Source organism: Vombatus ursinus, unplaced genomic scaffold (assembly GCF_900497805.2).
Source record: "Vombatus ursinus unplaced genomic scaffold, bare-nosed wombat genome assembly UNPS02014774.1, whole genome shotgun sequence".
Classification (NCBI taxonomy): Eukaryota; Metazoa; Chordata; class Mammalia; order Diprotodontia; family Vombatidae; genus Vombatus; species Vombatus ursinus.
In genome coordinates, this window is record NW_020954552.1 from 3,271,639 (window position 1) to 3,285,142 (window position 13,504).

Below are 13,504 nucleotides of genomic sequence, written 5' to 3' on the forward strand. Positions count from 1 at the left end.
AAGAAAGAACTGATAACTAGAAGTATGTATAGAAAACTTTATATATATATGTATGTGTATATATACATATATATACCTATTTGTTTCTAATGATAGCCATCTCNGAGAAAGAACTGATAACTAGAAGTATGTATAGAAAACTTTACATATATATGTATGTGTATATATACATATATATACCTATTTGTTTCTAATGATAGCCATCTCTAGAGTAGGGGGAGGAAGAAAAAAAAGGAAAAATTTACATGATAATTTTATTATATATTTAAAAGGAATAGCAAGATGTGCATAATAGATTTGCAGTTTCATGTTCAATCATCTTTTTTTATTATACTGTTATGAAAATGCTTGTTTTATTCCATAAATTAGAAATAAAATGATTTTTTTAAAAGAAGTCTGTGACTAGTACCTCAGTTCCATTTAACCACTTAAACACTAATTAGCTTTTACAAAGGGATATTTACTTCAAAGATATAGTAAGAACAAATATTCAAATAGTTTCACTGATACCATCATAACATAATCTCCACTGTACAATCTCCATCTTGAGGAGGGGGGTATAAAGCTCATGACTTAGTTCATTCCTTATATAACATTGCTCCCACCATATTTATGTCTACATGTGGCTAGGGACCCAAAGATAGCTCCTTGATCCCCAGTACATCTGTGATAGCTTAGGAGCAACAGTCACCCAGAATTCTGACTCATGGTGTCCTGTGGCTAGAACTCACAACCATTTTTGGAGCCTCCACTCCCTGTGTCTAGAACTGAAAAGAACAAACAAAAAGTCACCAAAGGCCTTATTTTGTAGAGATGGGGGAAGAAAGGAGTAGGGTATCACTTTAGGGTAAGAGGGAAAAGGTCCCATGGTCCTTTATCTTATCTAGTCTCTCATCAGAAGGGGTCATGTTACCAAAGTGCAGTTGAAGACAATGAAAAGAAGACACAGTTAAAGCTGACTCCAGTCTATTTGAAGATATCAACAGTTCCATTTATGAAGGCAATAGAAAAAGACTCATCCCAATTACATGGCTAACCAAGCAGACCCAGATACAGAATGTCCATGTGAGCTCCAGTCTCTCCAATATACTTCCCTTGCATATCATTTACATTTCTCCCAGGCATAGTTATCTAACATCTTCCTCAAGGGAAGACATCACCTGAACAAGCTGAAGGAGTCTCTAATAGGCTTAAGCCCAAATACAGTTATCAAAGTATTTTTTAAAATAAGTTTTGGCTAAGAATCCCTGGGAAGTTTAGTGGGACAGAAGACTCAGAAAAGGCAAAATATGAGCATGGCACTACCTTACCAAAAATAACAACTAAAACAGTTAAGAAAACCCCCTTGGCGCATTGACCATGACTGACAGAACTTTATTTGGAGAATGGCTATGACCAGGAGCAGATTACTGATCTGAGATGCCTGTGTCAGATTTTGTTCTAGTTTAGAAAGAATCACAGGAATGGCAACAGCTCAATTGGCATCCTTTGGGGCAGGGTCCATTAGAAGGTTTATTATGCGGCTGCCAATGATATTGGCAGCAGCAACATGATGGAGATTGGAAGGAAAGAAGCCCTTACTAGCGTGTGTTATATAAAGTCAGAGCATTGTAGGTTGACCCAAGCAACTAGGCTTCCACTCTCTAGAGCAGTAGTTTTCAAGCTCTTTTCTCTCAGCACCGCTTTACACTATTAAAAACTATTGAGGACTCCCAAAGAGCTTTTGTTTATGTGGATTATATCTGTCCATATTTATTATATTAGAAATTTTAAAATCTTAGAATTATTATGAAAATAGTTTTGACCTTGCAAAACCCCTAAACAGGGTTCCCAGACCACACTTTGATAACTGTTGGTCTAGAAGAAAGAATTCTGATGGGAGTTGCTAGAACAGAATGATATTGTTGGCAGTGGTTATTCCTGAGATCAGCACAAGTAAAATAAAGTCATAATTTCTTTTCCTGTTGTCTACAGCTGGCAGACACTACATTATTTTCTCTATTACTTTAAACTGATGCTACTTTCTGAATTTTTTTGTCTTCTGTAAACTATCGCTAGAAGTAAATGATCTGTGACTTAAATATATTAATTGTGTGTAGGTGAGGAGTGCAATAGAGGATGTTAGTAACTGGTTTGGTCTATAGCTAGATCCCGATTAGTGTTAAAAAGGGATCCTATGAAGCAGTAACATTATTTGAATTTGCAATGCATATATTTCCATTGGGCTATGAATAAATACAGCCACTTCATGGTATTCATTAGGACCTAATTTTATATAAGATTAAACATAGTAGAGCTGTAGACTTCTATCTAGAATGTTTGAGCTTCTTCACTATTTGGGGACAGGCTAATTGGAAAGGAATCTTATGGTTTTGATTTTTATTAATAATTCTTATAAGTGCCTAAATATCAGAGATAGATAAACCAGGTGACTAAGGACCGTGTACTTCTCTATGCTAATTGAGTAATTGGTGAGTCAGATTCTGGTAACCTATAATACCTATATTGCAGTGAAGCTCTGGTCTTTAAAGTCAGGGATGGACTAGAGGAGTGGATCAAGAGAAGTTCATGTTCCCTTAGCTGCTCAGTGAGAGGAGGAAGGTAGAATTAGAGGATAAATGGCCACTCTCTCCCTAGGGAGGAAAGGAAAAAGAGAGTGCATCTTTCTTTCACTTTTACTTTCTACCTAAACCTCCAAACATTGCAAATCTTTACACCTGATGGTTATACCTGTCAAAATACGATAAATGAAGATGAGAGACTCTGTGGTTTAGTAGATAGTGTGACAGAGTTGGAGTTTAAAAGACACTCACTAGTTGTGTGACACTGGACAAATCAGTTGAGCTCTCTGGCCCTCAGTTAACTCATTTGTAAAACGTGTGTTGAGGGACAATTAGGTTAAATAACTTTAAGGTTTTGTCTAGCCCTAAATCTATGATCTCTAATACTCTGATCTTAATATACTATGATATTTTCCTTACAAATTAAAAATTAAAAATGAGCTCAATAAATTTTAATCACTCCTAAAATTAAAGATGTGTGTTTTTAGGCTACAACAACCCTACCTCCTCACTCACACACAGATTTCCCTCTATTACTAACTCCAAAAATTTACATTCCCACACTACAATGCAGACAGGATCACACCCAGAACAAATACCCTTATACTTTGGGAGCCAGCAGGTTTATTGTTATTTATCTAGATCCAAAAGAGAGCACCATTATTGAACTTTGTTGTTTTAAGGGTTGATAAGAATTCCAGAAATCAGTTAAGCCATTTCAGTCACATATAGTGGTCTAGGCAATTTTGTAGGGGTATCATTCTTTCATTGTGCTTATAAAGGAAATTGGTGAAAGGCAGGGGAGGGTAAAAAAAAAGAGAGAAATGAGAAAAGAAGAGAAAGGAAAGGAAAAGGAGGGTTAAGAACAGAGAAGAGTAGAAGAAGGGAAAAGAGTAAAGAATTGTGAATGATAGAGAATATCAAAGTGCTCTGAACTCTTGCTTCTGGCAAAACTAAATAAAACAACAATTCAATACAACAAAAATGTATTAAGCACCTACTATGTGCTTGGCCCTGTCCAACAAACAGATTATGCCTGCTCTAGAGCAATGTCAACATAAGAGCAATATTAATCAAAGGAAAAAGTTAGAGATTCAAGTGGAACTAAAGAGTGAATCAGTTGCTGCTACCAGCTAAGATTATTTTGAAAGCATTTGAAAATATTCTTTTTTTTTTCCTTATGCCTGTGGATAGCTCTAATTTTTCCCAACAAAAACCTCTTGGGCAATTCAAATTTACCCTGGCTAAAAATCTGTTTGGCCATAATCTGATGGTAGATCACAATTTTTGTGACTGCTCCAGGAGGTTCATAATCCACTGTAGTTGGATGCTCTAAGGGTTTTTGAATATCTTAAAGCTTTTTGGAGTTCAATTATTGTTTAAAAACAAGGTCATTTTTTTTTCTAGAGAGTCTCAAGGATTTTCATATTGTTGTGTGTATTTTAGGTAGGAAAATTACCACAGATACTTTGATGCTATTTAATAAGATCATTAGCTTTTTCAGATAGCCAGAGGGTTGCTCTAATAAATGCAAAACATATGCAAGGTTGCTCACAGTAGACAACAATACAATGAAATATACTTACTTTGAGACAAGGGACAACACAGCTGTAAATGGGTGTTTGGCTATATGTGTGCTACATTTGAATCCCAAGAATTTTATGGAAAGGCTTTGAAATCCTCTTATTACCTAATGAAATAAGTAATATGTAGGTTTGCTATAATGGGACTTCATTGTTTGCTTCGGAAGAATTTGGACATTTCCTCTAAATCCAACTCAAAAAGTACTTCTTTAAACTAAAAAAAAAAAGACTCTCACATGACACTACTTATACTATTATCTATTGATTAATAAAATGTGTTATCTGTGCCTGCACACAGTAGGTACTTTTAAAAATACTTACTGATGCTTGATTAATGATGACAAAGTTCTACCATAAATCCAACAACACCCTTAAAGGAACTTATATTTTATTTATCTCAACAATACCCCCATAAGTTTAAAAATACACCTGTACATGACAGGCATTATTCAGTCTACAAAAGCTACATTTACTTATTGGTTTATACTGGATCATGCTATGTATTTTGTTGAAACTCAATAAAGATCAAAATGACTATACTTGATGTATACTTGTATTCACATGGAATCCCTGGTTATAATTCATGAAAGTAGCTCCTATGGAGAAGGGGTCAGTCTTCCCCACCAACTGCCAACCAACTGCCACCCATAGAGAAGGCAAGCCTTCCTAGTTGGAGAAACAAAGCCCCCTGAAAAAGAAACAGGAAGCAGCATTTGCCAAATAATCCAAACCACCACTACCATTATGACTCCCCCTAAAAGAATCTGATGAGCCAGAAATCCTGGACCCAGGAACCTTTGGAATAACACTGCTTCCAGCCCAATCCTGGATAGCAACCCCCTGTGACAATGCAGCTTTGCAATTGCTCCTACACTTGCTACAGCCACATCTTTTGAATACCTCAAGAAAGTTCTTGTCACCAAAGTCCTTAGCATCATCAAGTGATTCAACATCAGAAACTGATATGACATTATTAGTGGAAATGCATTAAAGAAGAGATATTACCATCTGCTTTGCCCTAAGTACCATGAGTCCCTTCCCTCTTACCACTGAACCTTTCCAAATCTCTTATCTCCCTCATTAGAATATGGTTTTCTTGAAAGAAGGGGCTGTCTTACTTTTCGATTTGTATCCCTAGAACTTAGCCCAGTGCTTTACATGCAATAAGTATTTAATAAATGTTATATTCATTCATTCACTGATTGAAACTTTTAGATCTCCTCATTTCTCTTCCAATAGTCCTTAACATCTTGTACATATTGCCTCAAAAATTCCACTTCAACTTTATAATAAATCAATAGCTAAAGTAGGCTGATTTGTAAGCATGATTCATCACTCCAGTGTTAAACAGTCCTTTAAAAAAATCAAAATAAGAGAAATTAAAAAGAAATAATGAAATGGTATTTTATTCAAAAGCCCATTTTATCTGATATAAAAAGTCCACATATCTTTAGTTCGGGAAAATCACAAAATGAATTAAATTGAATCTATAGTATCTAAATAAGATGCTATTCATGCTTTCTATATTACTGGTACTTTACTAAGGGAACTCCTGGAATATTCATACTTCAAAGTTTAATACTCTAAAACAGGGGCTCTTAAACCAGAATCCATAAACTTTTTTCTTAGTATATTGATAACTATATTTTAATACATTTGATTTCCTTTGTAACCCTATGTTGCTGTTTTTCATTTTTTATTTGATTTTTGTTTTTATTTTTTCCTAGGTAATGGGGTTAAGTGACTTGCCCAGGGTCACACAGCTAGTAAGTGTCAAGTGTCTTAAGCCACATTTGAACTCAGGTCCTCCTGATTCCAGGGCTGGTGCCCTATCCACTGCACCACCTAGCTGCCCCTTAATCCTATGTTTTTAATTTTGTGCACTGAAAAATATCATTCTAAGAAGGGGTCCAGAGTCTTCACCAGGCCATCAAAGGGGTCCGTCACATGCACATTAAGAGCCCCTGCTTTTAAAAGTTCGATATTTCATCCACCTAGATGCCCCTATATAGCTACTTCTTTAAGCAATGCAAACAGCAGGTGATCAATACATGTTTATTGAATTGAAATGAGTTGAATATCTCTACACTGAAGCACATTTGTCCATGAGTTTCATGATTCTATGGCATATTAACCTAGATTCAAATAACTTAGTGTGTCTGACATTTTTTCTAGCTGTCTATCTCACACTTTCATCTCTTCGTTCTCTTAGTATTCACAAATGCTTCCACTACAATAAAAATTATGGATTACTCTATTAGCATTGGCTATGTCTGTGTGTATTTATATATGTATATACTTACATAAATAAGTATGCATGCATATATACATATACAAATGTACATGTGTATATACTGTGTACACATATACATATATATAATCATGTACATTTACCTATACTGTATGATGTGTGCTGCAAATCTCTATATGATATTGCTTGTATTAGAATGCTTCATAAAAATTTAATCTAATATATTAACATGCAAAATTTCCCACCTAAGTTTTCTGTTTTACATAATCTGCTTATCTTTTGAAAACACATAAGGAAATTCAGCAATGAATGCTTATGAGGAAAAGAACTATGGCTGATCAATAGACACAGAAGACTTTAAAAGCCTCTCAACTTCCCATACTTAGATATCAACATTAACAATCTGAACTGACTACAAGAAGCAACAAGAAATTATTGAATGATAATAAGTTTGCCAACTGCCTCAACATTCTCTTCCACAAATCTTTTATGCAGAATAGCTTACAATCTTTACCTCTTCTTGTGCTGTTAGACATTAAAAATGTTTATACCCTACAAAGTCACTGAGTCAATGTGACTTTTTTTCAATGTTAAAAAAGAGGTGATGTGTTTTAATGGATAGTCAGCCTTGGATTTAGGAGTAATAATAATAAGAATAAATATAGTTAGTATTTATATAGCACTTTAATATTTGCCAAGTACTTTACTCTGTCCATGGCAACACCTATCCTGTGTTCAAATCTTATCTCTAACACATACTTCCTATGTGATCTTGAGAAAGTCATCCCTTCATCTCTCATTTTTCCAGGTAATTCTCCAAAGTGATGAGCAAGAGCTGATCTACATTAGCAAAGTCAGTTTCACCACTGGGAGCTCCCTACATGGATGAAGTCAGAGCTCTGGTCTAAAATAACAACAATGTTGTGGAGTTGGGTTTTTATTTATTTGTTTGCTGTTTATACATTTCAGAAATATGGAAACCTCTTTAACCATCACACTGTAATATGAGTTGCAGCTTGAAAGGATTAATCATGCAGTGCTGAGGCTAGTATTATCAGACCAATTTCTAATCATATCAAATGTCCTAGGAGAGTCAGTGATTTGCTATAGCCAACAGCAAACTAAAGATCCAAGAATTCCTCAAAGTAGGAAAGAATGAGTGGGTCTTAGAAATCAAAGCAGAGGCAGCTAGGTGGTACAGTGGATAGAGCATTGGGAGTAGAATCAGGAACACCTGAGTTCAGATTTAGCCTCAGACATCTACTGGCTGTGTGTCCCTGGAAAAGTCATTTAACCCTGTTTGCCTCAGTTTCCTCAACTGTTAAATGAGCTGGAGAAGGAAATGATAAACCACTCCAATAACTTTGCCAAGAAAACCCCAAATGGGGTCACAGAGAGTAGGCTACAACTGAAATAACTGAACAACAACAAGAAACCAAAGCAGACAATGATCCAGAAGTCATGAACCACAGGCATCTCAGCTAACATGACAGTAATAGAATTTGCTTGTTTGTTTGTTTGTTTGTTTGTTTTAAAGTAAGTCTGATCCTAAACAAAGACTGTATGCCTTGTGGCCTCCTTTATAATTTCTGATTTGTGGAAGGGAGTTGCGATGGAGAGCTAGGGGGCTGATTTTTCAAGATGTAATGTTAGCTTGGCCTAAAATAGTTTTAGACATGTTTTTATCTAGGTTGAAAGACAGAGAGAAGAACTGAAGTCATCCAGGGACTTCAGAATTTTAGGGATGTTCTTATGTTAGCACCTAGATTTTATTGTTGTTACTGCTCAGTTGTGTCCAACTCTTTGTGACTCCATTTGGATTTTCTTGGCAGAGATACTGCCATTTCCTCCTCCAGCTCATTTAACAGATGACGAAACTGAGGTAAAAAGGGATGAGTGACTTCCCCAAGGTCACACAGCTAGTAAATGTCTGAGGACAGATTTGAATTCAGGTCTTCCTAACTTCAGGCCCAGCACTCTATCCACTGCACCACCTAGCAGCCCCAGCACTAGATAGCGTATGGCATTGCCATCCTGCTCTGTCCTAATTAGGTCTATTGGCTTGCTTTTGTAGGTCTGAATGGGGCAATTTCATATAAAAGAGAATTTTCAAGAAGTCATAAACTTCAGTAAACTGGAAATAAATGGAAGTTTAGCAGATGATGCTGGTTCATGTCATTTGTGAACCACTGAAAGTTCTAATTCACACTAAAATGGCACAGATAGATCAGATAAACAATACTGGCAAAGGTTCTGAGTCATTCATCCTAATGCATAAGTTTGAACACATCTCAACACCCACCCACTCACTTCCACTATGCTCAAAAAACTTGAGTGGCTCCTTGTTGCCTTTAGGATAAAACATGTGTTCCTCAGCCTGGAATTTAAGGTACACCACAATCTAGTTGCTAAATAACTATTCACCTTTATTTCACATTATTCTTCTTTTCTTAATCTACATTTCCCAAACAGTAACAAAAATGGTTTGCTCCTTTGGCAAGAGAAAGGAAAGGCATATATAGTTTGGGAAAGGCAATGGTGCTCAAACAACCTAGGGCACCAGAAGAAACGGAAAGGGGAGGGGCCTCCCCCACCCCTCCAGTTTTCAACCCTCCTTTTCGATTACCTGGAAAGTTCCAATTTAATAGAACACAATCATTTATTAAAGGCTTACTATTCACAAGGCATTCTGCTAGGCAGTACATACAAAGACAAAATTTTTTTTTAATTCCCTGTCCTCAAGAAACTTATCATCTACTTGGGGAATACGACATGTAAACAGATAAATAGACACAATAATTAAAGAAGGGAGAAAGAACTGGTAAGTAAAAGAATCAGGAAAAGTTCATAGTCATGAACTGACCATCTAACTGGTCATGAACTGACCAATGTTAATTAAGTTAGAGATTCTAAGAGGTGGAAGTGAGGAAGCTGTTTAACTGTAGATATGGAGGAATGCTTATGTAAAGACATACAAATGTGCAAAAGTGATGCTTTGTGATAATATATGAAGAAGTTTAAATGAAACATAAAGTACACCAAAGGAGGTTATTCAGCATAAGCCTGGAAAGGTAGGATGGAAACAGATTTTGATGGACTTTAAATGACAATCTGATAAATTTGTAATGCATACAGGAAGCAGTGGGATTGAGGTAGGAGATGTTGACCAAGTGTTCTCAATTTGGGAAACAACATAATCAGATATGCTCTAGAAAGATTAATTTGGCAAGTCTATGGTTTAGAGACAGAAGTGACTAGAAATTAGGCATCCTGTTGAGGAGCAGTTGCAATAGTCTAGATCAGAGGTGTCAAACACATAGCCAGCAGTCCACAATACTTCTGAATGTGCTCTGAACCAGACTAAAATGTAATGGTGAAGTATTTAACAAAATAAATAAAAATACAATAGAATGTTGACAATGCTAATATGTGGTTTTCTAAGTCACTATGATAACTGATAGTATACGGCAGGTAAAGGAAAGTAAAGAGTTGAGGATTACATTGAGATTGTGAACCAGATACAGAAGGAAGGTGATTCTTTCAATAGAAAGAAGGTACTTTGGAGAAGTAGTGCCTTTTTGGTTTTTGGTTTTTTTTTTTTTTGGAGGTAGGATAAGAGGGGCAAGTTAGTGAATTCCACTTTGGACATGTTGAATTTGAGATGTCCATGAGACACCCAGTTAGAAAGGTACAAAAGCAATTAATTATGTGGTAAATCAATTCAGAAGAGATATTAATAACTAGATAACTATTAGATATTGCCTATAGGCATATAGATACACAGATATAATAACTGTTGTACTATATAATTCCCCACAGTCACTTTTACATCCATGTCTTTATTTTTTTTATTTTTATTTATTTTAATTTATGAAATAAATCAAGCATTTCCATAACATAGCATAATAAAAAGATAATTGCACATGAAACTGCAAATTTACCATATACATCCATGTCTTTATATAAGCTGCCCTGCATATCTGTAGTTAATAGCCTCCTTACCTTCACTTCTTAGAATCGCTAGTTTATTTCAGATCTCAGTTTATGGCCACCTTACACATAAAACTTTTTCTGATTATTCTAATTGCTAGTTCTTTCTCTCTTCTTTAATTATCTTGACCTGTTTACATGTTGTATTTCCCAAGTAGACTGGAAGATAACATCTATATAGATATATAGCTATATATATATATATATATATATATATATATATATGTATATATACACACATGTATATGTGTGTATACACATATATTCCACAAGTCACCTGCAAAAAGGTGAATTACTAAACCCATGGGAGTTGATGAAATAAGAAAAAAAAAAGGAAGAGACTCTAGGATGATGATCCAGCAAAGGAGATTGAGAAGGTAGAAACTAAGAGAGAATAGCATCCTTTGGATCAAAAAAGATGAGGCCTGAGAAAGGGGTCTTAGATTTAGCAAAGAAGAAATATGTTATAACCTTAGAGGGAGTAGTTTCAGTGGAGGGTGATATAAATCAGACTGCAAAGGCTGAAAAGTGAGTTATATGAGTTGTATGGGACAGCTAGATAGTTCAGGGGCACATAAGTGGCTCAGCAGACACAGAGCACTGAGCCTGGAGTCAGGAAGACCTGAGTTCAAATCCAGCCTCTGAAATCTACTAGCTGTATGACCCCAGGCAAATCATCCCTAATCCACTGGAGAAGAAAATGGCAAACTATTCTAGTATCTTTGCTGAGAAAACCCCATGGACAGCATGATCCATGGGGTCACAAAGAGTTGGACACAAATGGACAACTGATCAACAAGTACGAGTTGAAGTGGAGCCAAGACCATACTCATTCTTATCACTCCACACTACCACCATAGAATGTATCTGTAAAAAGGAAGGGAAATAAAAGAAGATAGCTTTCTGTTTTAGATAATTATTTTTACTAATTAGGTGCTAGTTGGGCCACACATACCCTTTCTAGGATGTTAGAGATGGGAGGGGAGGAATAGTGCCTTATTTTATTTATGTATATATATATTTTATACATATAAAATGTGTGTGTGCATGTATAATATAAATATCATATAAATAATAGCCTAATTGCTATGTATCAANCGTTAGAGATGGGAGGGGAGGAATAGTGCCTTATTTTATTTATGTATATATATATATTTTATACATATAAAATGTGTGTGTGTGCATGTATAATATAAATATCATATAAATAATAGCCTAATTGCTATGTATCAAGCAATGGGCTAAGAACTTTTTTTTAAGCACCAGATTATCTCATTTGATCCTCGCAACAATCCTGAGAAGTAGATACTATTGTTATCCCCATTTCACAACTGAGGAAACTAAGGTTAAGTGACTTGCCATCTATCACTGATGGTGGGTAAGAACCAATTCTGAGGCCCTTTGACAAGGCAAAAAAGCTGTTAGAGCAGATGCTTACTAAAAGTCATGATGGAGGCAGTGCATGCTTGAGTAGACCTACCACCACTCCATCAGAGTAGGGAAACAAAGCCCAGAGGCATGTAAAAACTTAGCCATCTGGATTCTCCTTGCACCCTTTGGTAGGGCTGACTATAGGGGGAAAGGTCCAGACCATTGAAGAAAGGGAAGGCAAGAGTTTATGGCATTTCCCAAATACTCATAGGTTGCCATTTCCTGGCTTTCCCACTCCAGTTTTCATTAGGCTCCAGAGTGCTGCTACTCTACTCTGGTCTTGTCTTACCTTGTCAATAGTCCCATGGGGCAGGGAAAGACAGGGTAGGTCCTAGTCAGAGCAAAAGGTCTTCCCTGTTGGAACCCACTGCTTGACAGTGGAACAGTCTCACTATTCCTGTCCTGAGTCCCTTGTGCCTAGGTGCCCAGGTTGTCTGTAACAGGGATGTTTAAAGGTTGGGGGCCACATGCCATTCTTACTATCCTCATGACCCATGCCTGGCTTTGGTTTATGCATAATCTGACCAAACTGAGAGAAATGAAGACAATTGAAGGACAAAAGCTACTTGCCTGTGACTTTCCTCTCTTGGATGGATGCAGAGTAGAGTGGTGATAGTCTTTCCCTTCCTTTGTCATCCTCCTTAGACTGAAGCCACCGTACTCTACTTTTAGCACTAATTTGACACCCTTTCAATCGGAGAAAAGTCCCAGTATCTCTGAGATAGCTATAGTTTTAGAGCTGATCAAACAAGCTTTTCTCTGATGTTAACATTCCATACCCTGCCTCCATGTATTTATATGACATCCACCAAGCCTATAACATTCTACCTTTGTATCTCTATCTCTCAGAAAATCCTTATCTTTTTTTCAGGTGGCACGCCCTCATTAAATGTTCCTTTATTCCTAATTAGTACTCTCTATCTTCTCAAATTTCCTTACATTTACTTATTGGTAGCACTGTGGTTAGAGCACCAGTCTGGAGTCAGACTCTTACTGTTACCCCTGTTTATCAAAAGGGAATAATAATAGCACCTACCTCCTAGGGCTGTTGTGAGGATCAAACAAGATTAATTGTAAAGGATGTAGCACAGTGCCTGGCACATAGTAAGTGCTTACTATATAGATGTTGTTGTTACTGTTATTATTATTGCTATTGGTATAGATGCTGTAAACTTACAGTATAGCATAAGCTCATTGAAAATAGACACTATTTTGTTTTTGCCATTATATCGTAATTGCCTCAAACATTGTAGGCATTTAATAAATGCTGAATCAATATAAAATGCAGTTTTGTACACAAAGCCTATCAGAAATTTTCCTTAGGGGCTTTGGTGGGGGGAAGTAGAAGTATGGATTTAGGATTGGATCCTACTTTCTGAAGGCATATTTAGACTACAGTTAATAGGAATATAAACCCAAAGAGATCATAAAAATGGGAAAAGGACCCACATGTACAAAAATATTTATAGCTGCTCTTTTTGTGGTGGCAAAGAATTGGAAATTGAGGGATGCCCCTCAATTGGGGAATGGCTGAACAAGTTGTGGTATATGAATGTAATGGAATACTATTATGCTATGAGAAATGATGAGCAGGCAGACTTCAAAAAAACCTGGAAAGACTCGTATAGACTGATGCTGAGTGAAGTGAGCAGAACCAGGAGAACTTTGTACACAGTAACAGCCACGTT

The 13,504-nt window shown here is 36.3% G+C and overlaps 1 pseudogene; it reads left to right on the forward strand.

Moving 5' to 3' along the window:
* The window catches only part of LOC114044615, a 50,463-nt pseudogene that overhangs the window by 200 nt on the left and 36,759 nt on the right, over positions 1-13,504 (forward strand).